The following is a 14,593-nucleotide window of genomic DNA, read 5'->3' on the forward strand; positions in this document are numbered from 1 at the left end:
CATCCAATTTTTGAAACTTTTTGAAGTTTTCCTACCAGCATTAGCTATAAAAGAATCCTGAATAATCAGAAACACTCTGATTTTAACAGTATTTCTACTCAGTTAGTGCTCTGTCAATTCATTCCTTAGACATGAGTAAACTTGTTATGTGTAATTTAAAACACATGTGAACACTATGGGTCACCTGAAACTCAAACATTACTGGCTCCCCATTGCAGGTGGGAAAGAATATGGAAAAAAGGAGGAGAGAAAAAACAGTTGGTGTAGTAATATATATTTACCTGTACCTTTACCTAAACATGCATATGACAAAATATTTCTTGCCATACAGTAATTTCTTGAATTTAACATTTAATAGCCAAAAGATGACAATTTCAGGAATGATACTAATGGCCTGATCCAAAGCCCACTGAACTCAATTTAAAAAAACTTCCACTGGTTCAATGGGCTTTGGATCAGGGCCCTATATCAGAACTGCTGGCTGGCTAATACCATTGTATCAATTCCAGAAATATGACCAATATTTTGTTATACCCCAGAAAGGTAAATGGGAAGCTATTCAAAATGACAATGGATGGGAAAGTATTTCTCCAAGTTTGGAGTTAAGTGCTCCTCAGTTTTGATCTGAAGCACCCTCTTTATTCAAGTCTTGAGCCTCTGAGGGCAGAATAGAAATCATGCTAAATTATGGTGCATTTATACTGTGGGAAATTACTGCTAGGTGCTAGCACTGAAACTATTGATGTATTTTTATTTGTGACCTTAATAGTACTTGAAGACTGGTCTCTCTTTTTCTAGACATGAAACATTAGTACATTGACTTTTTGTACCCCCTTCTTCTCACAAGTTTTCTGTGTTACATGGTACTTCAACCATGTAGCACCAGGAGTCACAATTTTCTGCTTCTAATTGTAAGTTAAAAGAATAGTGCCGAGCCAGCACCAGAGAGTGCATCACACTGTAGAGTAACCGTGGCAACATTCTGCTCTCAGTAACACCTGAATAGATCAGGAGTCACTCCAGTGAAGACAGTCTACCTAGTATCACGGAGTGTGGAATTTGGCCTATGTTTGGCGGGAACAAGTCTTCTCACTATAATGGATCGTCCATGGCTTAATTATTATTAATAATTCTTTATTGATTCTTTTACTGAGATTATCCATCAGCAGGGACATCCCTACATGAATGAAGAAAGAAAAGTAATGGGACTTAAATGATAGACCACAACCAGGCAAAAGAGACTGGTGATGATGTCATATTTTAATTAGAGTCCATGAAGGTTTATGGCCAAAGATATTGAAATATAACTTAATGGAACTGTTATGATGTTTTTACTTTCTGCATTTCTACAGTGATAACAGACTGTTACAGGGCTTTCCCTTCACCCTTTCCCCTGGTTCTCGTCACGCAGACAGAAAGCAGAAGACCAGAAGTCCGAGGTGCAGGCAATTCAATGTTTATTGGGTTAGTTTCAAGCAAGCGTATCCATAGCTCTGATGCTGCAGAGCCTTGTTTCCCAGTGTCCCATTCTCCCCATCCTTAGCAGGCATAATTATACCTGAAATGCACACCCTCGGTCCCATCCCTTATAATTTATGATCATGTTCTGTTTTGGGGGGTCGTGAATCTGGGGTCTTCATCCCACCTCTTTTGTACCCCATGGGAGGGGTAAGGAGTGAGGTTGTGTACTGGCAAAGGCCAGGCTTTTCTTTGGCCTTTTAGTGTTTTATACCTTTCCCCCATCCCCCTTTACCCCTCCCAACTGGTTGCTTGACCTGGCCTTGAAATAGGAGTTGAGGCAGTCTTCAAGTGTGCATTCGTATATTATACTCCCACCATGCCCAGTAACAATTTCATTGTTCTTATCTGTTTCCATTATAGCAGGGGTAGGCAACATATGGCACGCGTGCCGAAGGCAGCACGCGAGCTGATTTTCAGTGGCACTCACACTGCCCAGGTCCGGGCCACTGGTCCGGGGGACTCTGTATTTTCATTTAATTTTAAATGAAGCTTCTTAAACATTTTAAAAACCTTATTTATTTTACATACAACAGTAGTTTAGTTATATAATATAGACTTATAGAGAGAGACCTTCTAAAAACATTAAAATGTATTACTGGCACGCAAAACCTTAAACTAGCGTGAATGAATGAAGACTTGGCACACCACTTCTGAAAGGTTGCCGACCCCTGCATTATAGTAACAAACCCATCTGGCTTGGCAGAAGCAACATACACACTGTCTTTGTCCTTTGTTCACACATATTAGTCAGAATTTAAGTATATCAAGAATCAAATGGGCAAACAAGACCCAAAATACTATCTTAGGTGAAAATACAGGCCTGAATCCTACATTGTCACTAGCACTCCTAACACAGACCTCCAGGCAGAATAAATTATCACACAGTTTGTGGGGAAACTTACATATCTGTATCCTGGGTTTATTTCCACATAATTTGCTGCATTCTTCAGGATTTTAATATTTAGTTTTTAAATGACTCTAGCTTATCTGGTTGCAAAGGTTGCCTTGAGTCTGTAAATCCAGACACTGCTGTCTCACTGAGTCTGCAGACAGAGCAGGAGAAAACACTCATACCGAGGTGCTATGTTCCTCCAGTCGGCCTAATGCAGAGTACGATATTAATGTCAAAACCTAGTAACCAATTACAGCAGCCACTGCTGAAAAGTGCAGCGCACTCCTGCTGCAGGTACTGCAGAGTCTGCAGGTTCCTGCTGTGCCACAAAACAGACTGTAATGGACATTCCCTGCAGTGCATGCAGTACACTGGGCCTGTGGGAATAACCCTGCACTGTTCAGTGATGTTGACTTAATATGCTAATGCTATTAAACCAGTGGTTTTCAAACTTTTTTTCTGGGGACCCAGTTGAGGAAAATTGTTGATGCCCGCGATCCAACGGAGCTGGGGATGAGTGGTTTGGTGTGTGGGAGGGGTTCAGTGCTGGGGAAGAGGGTTGGGGTGCAGGAGAGGGTGAAGGGTCTGGGCTGGGGGTGCAGGCTCTGGAGTGGGGCTGGTGATGGGGGGTTTGGGGTACAGGTGGGGGTTCTGGGTTTGGGGAGCTCAGGGCTGGGGCAGGAGGTTGGGGCATGGACTTACCTCTCGCGGCTCCCGATCAGCGGTGCAGCTGGGGTGCAGAGGCAGGCTTCCCGCCTGTCCTGGCACCGCGGACCGCGCAGCGCCCCCCCTGAAGCAGCCAGCAGCAGGTCCAGCTCCTAGGCGGAGACACGCGACTCTTGCCCGCAGGCACCCACCCCTCCAGTTTCCCGTGGCCCCCCTGCCTAGAAGCCAGACCCACTGCTGGCCACTTCCAGGGCACAGCACGATGTCGAAACAGGTAGGCACTAGCCTGCCTTTTAACGTTCTGGTCGGCGGTGCTGACCAGAGCAACCCAGTGCCTGACATGCCACGACCCAGTAATAGGTCGCAACCCAAAGTTTGGGAAATGCTGTATTAAACAATCTGTTAGGATACAGCAGTATAGAGTTTGGGTTCTAACTCCAACCACTCAATAAAAAGACAAACAAAACAAAAACACCACTGCCAAAAATGTGTTCATTGCCAGCTCAGTGAACTGAAGCAAAAGAATATAACAGTAATTATGTTATTTACACTATAGGTATAGATGATAGCTCCTTGGCCAGTGTCAAATGGCATATCTGCATTGAAGTCAATGGAGCCTCACTGGTTTACACTAGCTAAGGCTCTGGCCCAATATATTTAAACCAGTTTCTAATCTGTAATCCAGGATTTTACAGTGGTCGTTAAAGCAGAACTCTTCCCTGTTTCCTCCCGATCTGAATGGGCCTATGAACAAGAAACTTTCAGAATAAGTGAACTAAAATCTCATTCATTTTTTACAGGCTGAGTATTTCGACAATGGAATTCCATTTCCAGTGAATCTAAAGATCACTTTAGCTACAGGTGGCCATAATTTAAATTCTCTTCGCGCTGCCATCAATCTTAATTATAGCAGCACGTTATATTTTCTCCAGTAAGGGTATTTTAGTACTCCCCCTGGAAATCCTATATTTTCAGGGATTTAAAGCACAACCATAAACATAGCTCCAGAATGGAACTTGGTTTAGAAGGTCTAAGGCTGAAAGCAAATATTTTCTTAGTATTTTTGAAAAGAAAATCATTCCAGCAATTTTTTTATATTCTAACTGAACCGGACATTCTCCTGTTTCAGGGACATTTTTGCTCTTGTATAAACTCAGAACAGCTGAGTTTTTAAAAAAATAACATTTGGTCACTGGGTAGTCTACAGCACAGTTAAAGTTTTCACATTTAAAACTGTTGAGATATTGAGATTGAAAAGTTGGCTAATGCCCATGTTCATGAACCCAGAGGTAGATTTCCAACACTGCATGTAGCAGATTAGACGTGAAACTTTCCCTTTTTATCTAATATATAATCTTGGCCATGTTTCAACTTGATATGTATCAACAGTTCCAAAAAAGCAATACCCACCATATGATTAATTTTAAAATGAGTAAACATGCCAATGTACATATTTAACTGGTGCAGGAAAAATCTTTCTACTTTACTGTCACCATTATACAGTTCTTCTGGGAAATTAATATGTATCCGTAAATACACATAATATACCAAAATACACGCTGTATGCATAGTATGGAGAGAACAAATACATCATTAGTGTATTTACATAAGCCAAAGTAACTACTCATCCAAGAGACCAGAGCAACTGTGAAGTACTCAGATATTTCAATTGATCTACATTATACCTAATATACAGATTTTTTAAAATGTTTTTGATGCATGAATTAAGGGCCTGATCCAAAGCCCATAAAAGTCATTGGAAAGACTTATTTACTTCAACAGCCTCTAGATCAGGCCCTATTGGCACAATTATTGAGAAAGACTAACATCACTAGCACACCTAAACCTGAGTCAATGGGACTGCATGTCATTGTTTCCTGTGTTGTATATTGGCTTGTGGTTAGTGCTACATGTTAGATGATCTCTGCCAAAAGTCCCATATCATATCAGAATCCACAAAGCTGCCCAATCTTTAGGCTAACCGTAGATAGAAAGGGAAAATTCTATATTAGATTGTTGTGTCAAACCCAAATGCACACAGAGGCATAATCCCTGGACAGAAGCCACTGGATATTAAATAGTTCTTGACTTTAGCCAAAGGATGACGAAGTGATTTCAGTTCCTCTATTTTTCTGTAAATCCGGCAATGATATTTAAATCTGCTGTATTTAAATTCTTCTCTGCAATTAAACACGTTTTACTTCTGCTTTCTGAGATCCCCAAAAGGGGATTGGACATATGCATTTGAACCCTTTTGTGTCCCCCAACCAGCTTCTGCTGATCCTATCAGGTTGCTATTGACAATGAGCAAAGGACAATATTAATTCATATATGTGGGATTTTTTATTCCAAATTTCCTTTCATTAACATTTGTTTAAGCTTTGTTTTGACGTCAGAGGAATGTTTACTTGTATATACATTTACATACAATGCTATAAGTTACAAATCAAATCAAACTGCCTCAATGTATTGTAAGGTATAATGGAAATACACCTCTACCCCAATCTAACGCGACCCGATATAACACAAATTCAGATATAACGCGGTAAAGCAGCGCTCCGGGGGGGGCGGGGCTGCGCACTCCGGCGAATCAAAGCAAGTTCGATATAACGCGGTTTCACCTATAACGCGGTAAGATTTTTTGGCTCCCAAGGACAGCGTTCTACCGGGGTAGAGGTGTATTTGAATCTACAGCTCAGAATCATCATCTGAAACCTGAAGGGAGAGACACATCTCACTTTCTCTTCATGTCAATACTGTCCTCTCAATTTCCTAAATGTTCTGTGTTCCTCTTGTCCTAACTTGAGTAACTGAGGGCTGCAGACAGCTGTGTGCAAGTGCAGGGTTATGTGTCAGGCAGTTACACTTACTGGGACTCAAGCAATTCTAAAGAGACAGCTGCTGGACAAATGGCAAACTGACAGTTTTCCACTGACCTCTAATGAACTGCAGGTTCCTGAAGAATGAGAGAAATAAACTGCTCAAAAACCAAAGAAATAACAATATGGAATTTAGTTCTTGAAAAAAAGATAAAAAGAGAAACTCTGGGTAGTGAAGGAGCCACTGGCAAGCAATTCCACATGCCAACATCAGTATAAAATAAAGTGCTTCCTATACATTACAGAAGTTTCATTTCCCAGCCACTCACCGTTGAGCTGTCGTGTCGGGACTTTCTGTTCAAATATAAAACCCTGCATTTTCAAAAGTGACTAGTGATTCTGAATGCCTCCATTTTTCAGTGCTCAACGTGAGACACCATAAAGGGGCCTGATTTTCAGTAACTGCTGAGCACTCACCCTCTGAATAGCAGGCTCCTTTAACGTCTCGCAAGGTTGCACGCTCAAACACCAAAGCATCCAAAATCCCTACTCACTTTAGAAAATTTAGGCCAATACCTTTTTCTTTTAATACATGGCTGAAAGTACAGTTAAATATCTGATCTTCATACACAACCCTAATAATCCATCACCAGCCCCAGTATTGTCCAGTACATCACATCAGTGATTCAGGTTGCAGGCTGGGTATATCATACAAACTGTAAGTCAGACACCACCAAGGGTTAAAGTTTCCATGTGAATCACTACAAGATACTTACCAAGCAATACGAGTAGGGAGGTGACAGAGGGCGAATGGAGGTATGACAAGGAGTAATGCATTATCAGGAAGATACTTTGGACCAAAACTGTGTGTCTATTTACACCAATGCTATCCCTTTTCGTGGATGTGATTTAGGCATAATTTGGCCTAGGAAGATGCAATTTCACTTTAGAGGACACATATATTCCGTTAATTATTCAAGTAAGATGTTTTGGAGTGTTCATCTCCTCCTTGTTTCCCTCCATATCCCGCCTTTGTTCTTACCTGCATGCGACCGGTTGCTTCAGTTGTTCAGAGATCATATCCCAAATCCTACACATGCCATAGTTCAGCATATCTGGAACTGCAAGCAAAACACTCCTACACTCTGCAGGTTGCTGGCCTTCTCAGTAATTACTGTTCCATCACTGTCCCTAAGGGGGGAAAATATGCTCTTGCCCCATTACCAGCTGTCTTCAGATCTTACTGTAGCTGCTCTCTCCCTCAAGGTATTCCTGCTAATGTTGACTTTGTGTTTTCAGATGCAATTTGTGATCTTTTTCATATCAAAAAGATTATACACGTCTACTTGTACGTATAGCTTTCTCACATCTCTCTTAGGTCTCTATTGCATGTTCATGCTGCAAAGATTGAAGTTTGTTCCTAATCTCCGGACTACTGAATGTTCTGCACTGGTACTGTACCATAAAGCTTTTTTTAATTTTTACTGAAACTTTAACCTGATCCAGCGGTTACTTACAACCTTGAATATGATGAGCCTTTTGAGGTTCAGATCATTTAAACCTTCTCATTTGGAATGCAAGGAGACTCGTTTTCTCTTTCTCACACTGGGCTTTTCCTGCCTCCTTCCCGGATTCTATACCCTCACCGAAAATTGTTTGTCATCTTTGATCTGCAGCGGAAAGCATATTCTTCCATCCTATTTCTCATTCATTCAAAACTGACTGTTTCCTTGTTTTCTAGCCTCCAAATAATTTACCATTAAAGTTTCTTGAGATTATGGCGTTGAGGGGGAGGTTTTTTAAAACGGGTTATCGGGGAAATATCAATTTTTTAGCCCTGAAAGTGAGCCTCTCCTGACAGTAGCCCCGTTTGGAAAATCTCTCCTTCAGATTGCAAACAAGAGTGGGTCTATGTGCATTACAATCAGAGATATCCTACGTGGACTGTTTTGTTTACAGAGAGTCACAGAGAAAGCTGGGTGATTGTTCTGTTTCCTGCTCACAGAAAAAATTAGATGCAAGGGGGAAATTGTATTTTGAATCTTTAAAGTAACACCTTCTAAATGGGATCACTCTCAAGGAAGGTGAATGTTTAGGCCTAATAGCCTTGAGTGAAATTGACCACTAACTTAACCCTTGGTGCTTGGGTGGGAATTCAGTGGTGCACAGGCCCTTAACAAGGGTGAATTTCACCCATGGACAACAATGTCATATAAATAAAGCATCTGATTAGGTCTCCATACAGTTCTACCATTGGACTACACGTATAGATGAGGAAACCTGAACTATCCTGACCTGTACCCATTAGCTGATTTCTATAATACCGTAGCTTCATTTTCCTCTCACACTCCATGCCTATGTACCAGTCTTCTTTGACAAAGGTGAACAATCTAAATCTTTTAAAACCATGCTCTCTTCTTTGGTAGTGTGTATAGATAGGTCCATTTCCTGGTCCTAATTAGGTCAATGGGCATTTTGCCTCTGACTCCAGTTTGTGTAGAATTGGGTCCTTCTTTCCATTCACATGACCTTATCCATCTCCATCTCTTCATTGCAAGTCTAGTCATGCTAGGAGTATAAAAAACACTATACGATGAAACGGGTAACTGGTTGATCAGGGGGTTGATAATAGAATACACAGAGTTTTTCACCTCTACCAGTTTGTCCCCAATTCGCATCTAGTTGCTAGAGCTGGCTGAAATATTTGTTATTAAAGATGACAATTTTAGTCCTCAATAGTGGAGAGCACAATTTTCCACAAACTAAGCCCAATTTTCTTGGAGGATACTCATTTTTGGAAGTGCTTATTGAATAGTTCAGATTCTTGGTTGTTCCTGAACTGTTTCCGTCAGTCATCTGCTATTCGTATTTGTGTTTTGTGGTTGGCCACCTAAGGGCTTGTCCACACAAACACTGAGTTCGTGACCAGCGGTTATGTAAATCTACCCTTCGCTAGCCTGCCATAGACTAGGTGTCCATGTGGACCCCGCTGCCATCCACTTACAGTTCCTCTAGTGCACTTTGATCTACTCCCATTTCAAAGAGGGGTAGATCAAAGTGCACTAAGGAACGGGTAGTGTGCTGCTGCAGCAGCACTTGGAGTGCAGGGTAGATTTACACCTTGGAGTGCTTGTGTAGACAAACCGTAAGCGGCACAGAATTGTTTCTATACCCTGCTTGGATTAAACTTTTAAAGCAAGTGAATTGCAAATAACTGATTGTTTTAGATTGGGCTTTTCAAAGGGTTTTAAAGTGAATTAAGCATCCAGTATCCATTGACTTTTAATAGGAGTTAAGTGTCTAACACTCAGTCCCCTTTGAAAATCACAGCCTGGATGAATAAACGTTCGTGCTAAAATTCATGAAACTTTCAGGATTCCAAACATGTTCACAAATACCCAGCAGTTGCCCACATATCCAGGAATCATAGCAGAAAAAACCAGTGCTTTTATTCATGAACGTATTCAAAAATAAATTATTTACTGTTTGGCCAGTTCTAGTTGTGATGACAAACCATGAGCATACAATGTGAAATTAATTGGATATATCAGTCCAGTTCATATTAGACTGGTATTCAAAGCGATACAGATTTAATGAATTTATACTACAGGATATGTTTAACACAGTGGGCCATTTACATTTACTTTAGTGGGGCTACACTAGTGTTACTGAGAGCAGAAGAGAGAACAGAGGTTCTGTAGATTAAAGCACTGGACTGGGACTCAAAAATTCTGGGTTCAATTCCTGGCTCTGGTTCCCTGTGTGACATGGGGCAATCCACAATCACTCTGTAATTTGGTTTCTCATCTGTAAAATGGGGATAATAAATGCTTTGTCTGTCTTCTCTATTTAGGTTTTAAACCCTTCTGTCTTTTAAGATGTGTTAATATGGCGCATTGCACAATGGAGCCCTGATCTTGATTGGGGCCTCTAGGTACTACAATAATACAAATAATAATTTAGTTAATATTGCTGAAAAAACTATGGTAAAATATCAGATTAGTACTGGGTCACAATTTCTGCAATATAAAAATGTATAGAATCCTATTCTTATCTGTTACGGCTTGTTTTCAAAACTCCTGCCATTTGAAGAAGCCCTCAACACCCTCCAGTAAAAAAGCTAATTCAAAAGCCACATAGTTGCAGGAAATACAATGCTAGAAAACAGAGTCATGGCAAAACTAGTGATAAAATTATCAGGCAAAATGCTGCTATAGTGAAATTCAGACATACATCTAGCCAGCTTTACAGCTACAATACACATTTGCTGCATATAAAAATTCTTCATTCAGTTCTGACAGTAGGCATTAGTCCATTTCTTTGAGAACCAAACCCCTTATCTGTATGCAGACTGCTTTTGTTCAGAGCCTTTCTTCATGTTCTCCCTCTCTTCTTAATTAACAGAAAACAGTTATGAATATTAAAGAACAAATTAACAACAGTGTAAATAATTTCTGGGTGTTTGTAGATTCCATATTTAGTTTTTAATTAACCCCCGCTGGTTTCAAAAGGCTGTTTAGGAGATAGATATCCTTTTAAAATTCTCCTTGTGTTTTTTTTTAAAGGTAACAGTGAAAAACGGCAACTTGGTATTGCAGACACCAGCATCATATTTAGGGCAACATTCGGGCTTTGCTTCTTAGCTCAACTTGTAATGCAGTTTCAACAATGAAAGTCATGTAATGCCACCATCAGCTAAATAAAGTGGTGTTAGGATTCTGTGTTCTAAAATCTACAGTATAGTTATGGTAATGTTACAGGCCATTTTCTGTCTTTAGTTACATGCATGCAGCCATTTTGATATCAGTGGGGTTAAATAGGAACATAGCGATTGCCAGACTGGATCAGGCAAGAGGTCCGTCTGGTTCAGTATCCTGTCTCTGACATTGACCACTATCAGAGGAAGGTACTAAAAACCTTGCAGTAGGCTGTCATAGAATAACCTATCACCAGATAAGTTTCCTCACAACCCCCTAATAGCCCTGAAGCATGAGGTTTTATTTACCTTCCAGAGCTCTTGGGTTTTGTTTTGATCATCACAACAACTTTAGATTTCCTGGTTAACCATATAAACTTCCAATTCCTTTTCTGAATCTTGATAATCTTTCAGCTTCAGTGATACCTTGTGGCAATGAGTTCCACAGGGTAATTGACCTTAGCAGAAAAAAGTATTTCCTTTATCAGTTTTAAATGTGTTGCTTTTCGGTCTCATGGCATTCATTACAGGTAAAATTGAGGTAAGTGTTTGTGCTCCAAACAGGGCCGGCTCCAGGCAGCCCCCCCAAAAAATAAATAAATCCGTGATCGCGATCTGCTGCAGCAATTCGGCGGAAGGTCCTTCGCTCGGAGCGGGAGTGAGGGACTGTCCGCAGAATTGCCGCCGAATAGCTGGACCTGCAGCCCCTCTCCGGAGTGGCCGCCCCAAGCACCTGCTTGCCAAGCTGGTGCCTGGAGCCAGCCCTGGCTCCAAAGCAAATCAGTACCACACAAAGTGGTATATGTGTTTGTACCATAAGAAAGAGCAATTTATGGCTCGTCTATACCTTTTAAAAATAAAGAGAAACAATTGGGACCTCTCCTGCCATCGATCTGTGCACACGTCCTGCTGAGTTCAACAGGAGTTGTACGTGTGAAACAATGACAGGATAGATGCTCTTAGGAATCTAATTTAAAGATGCCTCAGGAAAGCTTTAAATTGCATTTCCCAGTGAGCAGAATGGGGCATATCATCCTCTCCTCTGTGCATAATACCCATTAGCGTTAATTTGAATTATCCATGTTCACTGAAAGGAGAACGTGACCTGGTGCAAGCTAGAGGAATTTCTTGGATTCCCACTAATGCCACATATTCCCTCCGCTTTCCCACACAACCATCGTGGGCACATGTTCTTGAGAGACACAACATGCACTGCAGCAATACTCATCCCGACTACGACACACAAAAAGGCCACTTCTCCTCTGTATGTCAAAGGCAATTCTAAGGGATCAGAAATGGATACTCTGGGTATTCTAAAGTCCTTAAACTGAAAAGGGTAGTTTGCTGCCTCTTTGCTGTAACTAAAAAAGCAACGGTGCCATCCCATGAATTGTATGACTCAGATCACATGGAGGAAAATACATTTTATAGTCTTTAAAACATTATTTTATAACTGTACATCTTGAGCCCCTACTTAGACGAAACTTGCTTTGCAATATGCACTATTAAGTCAGTGGCAGCTCTGCCTGAGTAAGGACTGCAGGGCTCAGTCCACCGTTAGCATTTGTCTTTGGGGAGCCATTTCTAACCCCCTCCCTTGCTTTACTCTAGTTCTTGATCCTCCAGAAGAGAGCCCTAGTGAAGCTTCATTTTGTTTTATCCTAAGAATATATTGTTACAATGAAAATGGAAAGGCAGTTGTACAGTTAATTTACCAATAGTGATACAAATGAACTGAAATAGCTACTAACCCAGTTGCATGGGTTCCCAAGGCCTAACATCAGTAGAACCACAATGGTTTCACTGTGGGGGTGGAATAGCGGGAGGTAATATCCTGTACACTGCAGAGCGACACTTCATTGTGGCTTTCTCCCTGGATCCACAGAGGGGAGCTGGGAGCAGAGCAGGAGCATGACACAGTGAGTTCAGGAGCTATGCACATCCACCGAACTAATGCCCGCACAGAGAGGCTGAGGCATTACTATAGCTCATGGACAACAATAAGTGGCTACGCGGCAGAGGCAAAGCTGTCCTCAGACCTGCCACTGGGTGGGCGGAAAGGAGTCCATTCCCGTCAGGGCTTACATAGATCTCCCACGTAAGGCTCATTTACTCATGCTTGAGGGGTTGGAGGAAGGGGAGTGGCCAGTATATGGTCCACTGTGTGGGGAAAGTACCATAATTGAGCAGTAGGTGCTGCTGGTGCGTCTTTGCACTACAGCACCCCAGTGCAGGAAAGAGATACCAGTTTAGAACACTCCAGGAACGAAAAGGACTCCGATCCCCAGCAGAATGTTATCTCAGGATCTCCTGCGCAAGACTGCCAGAACGAGCAGGAGTTTTGCTAGTGACAGGGACATGTATGTTTCCTTGTGCAAAAAAAGAGCACAAGGGGTTTACTAATGTAGAAATACTTTTAGAGATCAGGGGCCATTGAAGTCATTAGAGTAACACCAATTTATGTCAGCTGGGGATCTGGCCCCGGTGGGCCTGATATTGCATACCAGCATCAACATGTCAGAAGGAGAAAGGAATGGGGCCAGAATAGGGTGACCAGACAGCAAATGTGGGGGGTGGGGGATAATAGGAGCCTATATAAGAAAAAGACCCAAAAATCAGGACTGTCCCTATAAAATCGGGACATCTGGTCACCCTAGACCAGAAACATGGTAGCAAAATATCTAGTACGGCCTCTGATGTCATAAAACCAGCAATGTGATCTGAACTAGCGTGGCCGTTGCCATGGCCAGTCCCTCAACCCACCTTACTGCTGCTTACGTGGGTTGAGAGAATTCCTGGACTGGTGCTCCTAATAGCATGTCTGGCAAGGGACAGGTAGCAAATGTTTTCTACTCACATCTGTTAAGTTACCTTTCTACACACGCTGGTTTTCATGTTAACTAGGCCATTAGCAATCTGCAGTTCCTACATATTACAAGTGAATCCTGCCTCAGGAAGCATTAGCTTACACTGAGTTTTTAATGTAACATCCGCAGGGTTGGAGGAGGATTATATGGCATGAATATTTCCCCACACGACTCCACCTACTTCCCCTACTAATCACACCCCCCAAGTCTCTCTTCTGCAGAAATCTGGGAGAACAGACGTGCTTCTGCCTTCATGGGGCAGCCTCCTCTGTGTGTTTTTTTGAGCCTGTTTTTGTGGTATCTTGAACAACACTCCCTCGCTGCATGGTGTATGAGACAGAAGATTATGCGGGGTACAGCTAAAAATAACACTGATCAATTAGCAAAAGGGCATCTTCATGACTAAAAGCATTAAATTCAATTTGCTATTCATTACAGAGTCATTTTGGGTATGTCTATATGGAGATAAAAGCCTCGCAGCATGGCTTTGGCTGGCCCGATCAGCTGACTCGGGCTCACAGGGCCCAGGCTGTGGGGCTAAAAATCTCTGTGTAGACATTCAGGCTCGGGCTGGAGCTCAAGTTCTGTTCAGCCCTGGAGTCCCAGCCCTGCAAGGCTGAGTCAGCCACAGGTGTTTGATCTCTCTGTAGACATACCTATTGTTCAATACTCCAACACTTCACGCAGGTGCTAAGTATTTTTGAAGATATTCACAAATCCTGAAAGCTTTGTGAATTTTAGCACAGATGATAATAAGTTAAAAAATTGATACCAGATGCTTATTATTTCAACTATTTCAGTCATCCAACCAGGGAGCAGAAATAATACCTCGTGACTTAGGGACAGGGCCGGCTCCAGGCACCAGGCACCCAAGCTGGTGCTTGGGGCGGCACCTGGAGGGGGGCGGCGGCGCGGCGCTCTGGCCGCCGGGGTGGGGGGAAGAGCCGAGCCCCAGCCGGGGCTCGCTGCCCTCCCCGCAGGGCTCCGGCCGCCCTCCCCCCCGGCGCCCTGCTCCCGGCGCTCTGGCCGCCGGGAGAGCCGAGCCCCAGCCGGGGCTCGCTGCCCTGCCCCCGCCGCTCTGGCCGCCGGGGTGGGGGGAAGAGCCGAGCCCCAGCCGGGGCTCGCTGCCCTC

The sequence above is a fragment of the Terrapene carolina genome, unplaced genomic scaffold (genome assembly GCF_002925995.2).
Source record: "Terrapene carolina triunguis isolate 2854851 unplaced genomic scaffold, T_m_triunguis-2.0 Scaffold96, whole genome shotgun sequence".
Lineage (NCBI taxonomy): Eukaryota > Metazoa > Chordata > Testudines > Emydidae > Terrapene > Terrapene triunguis.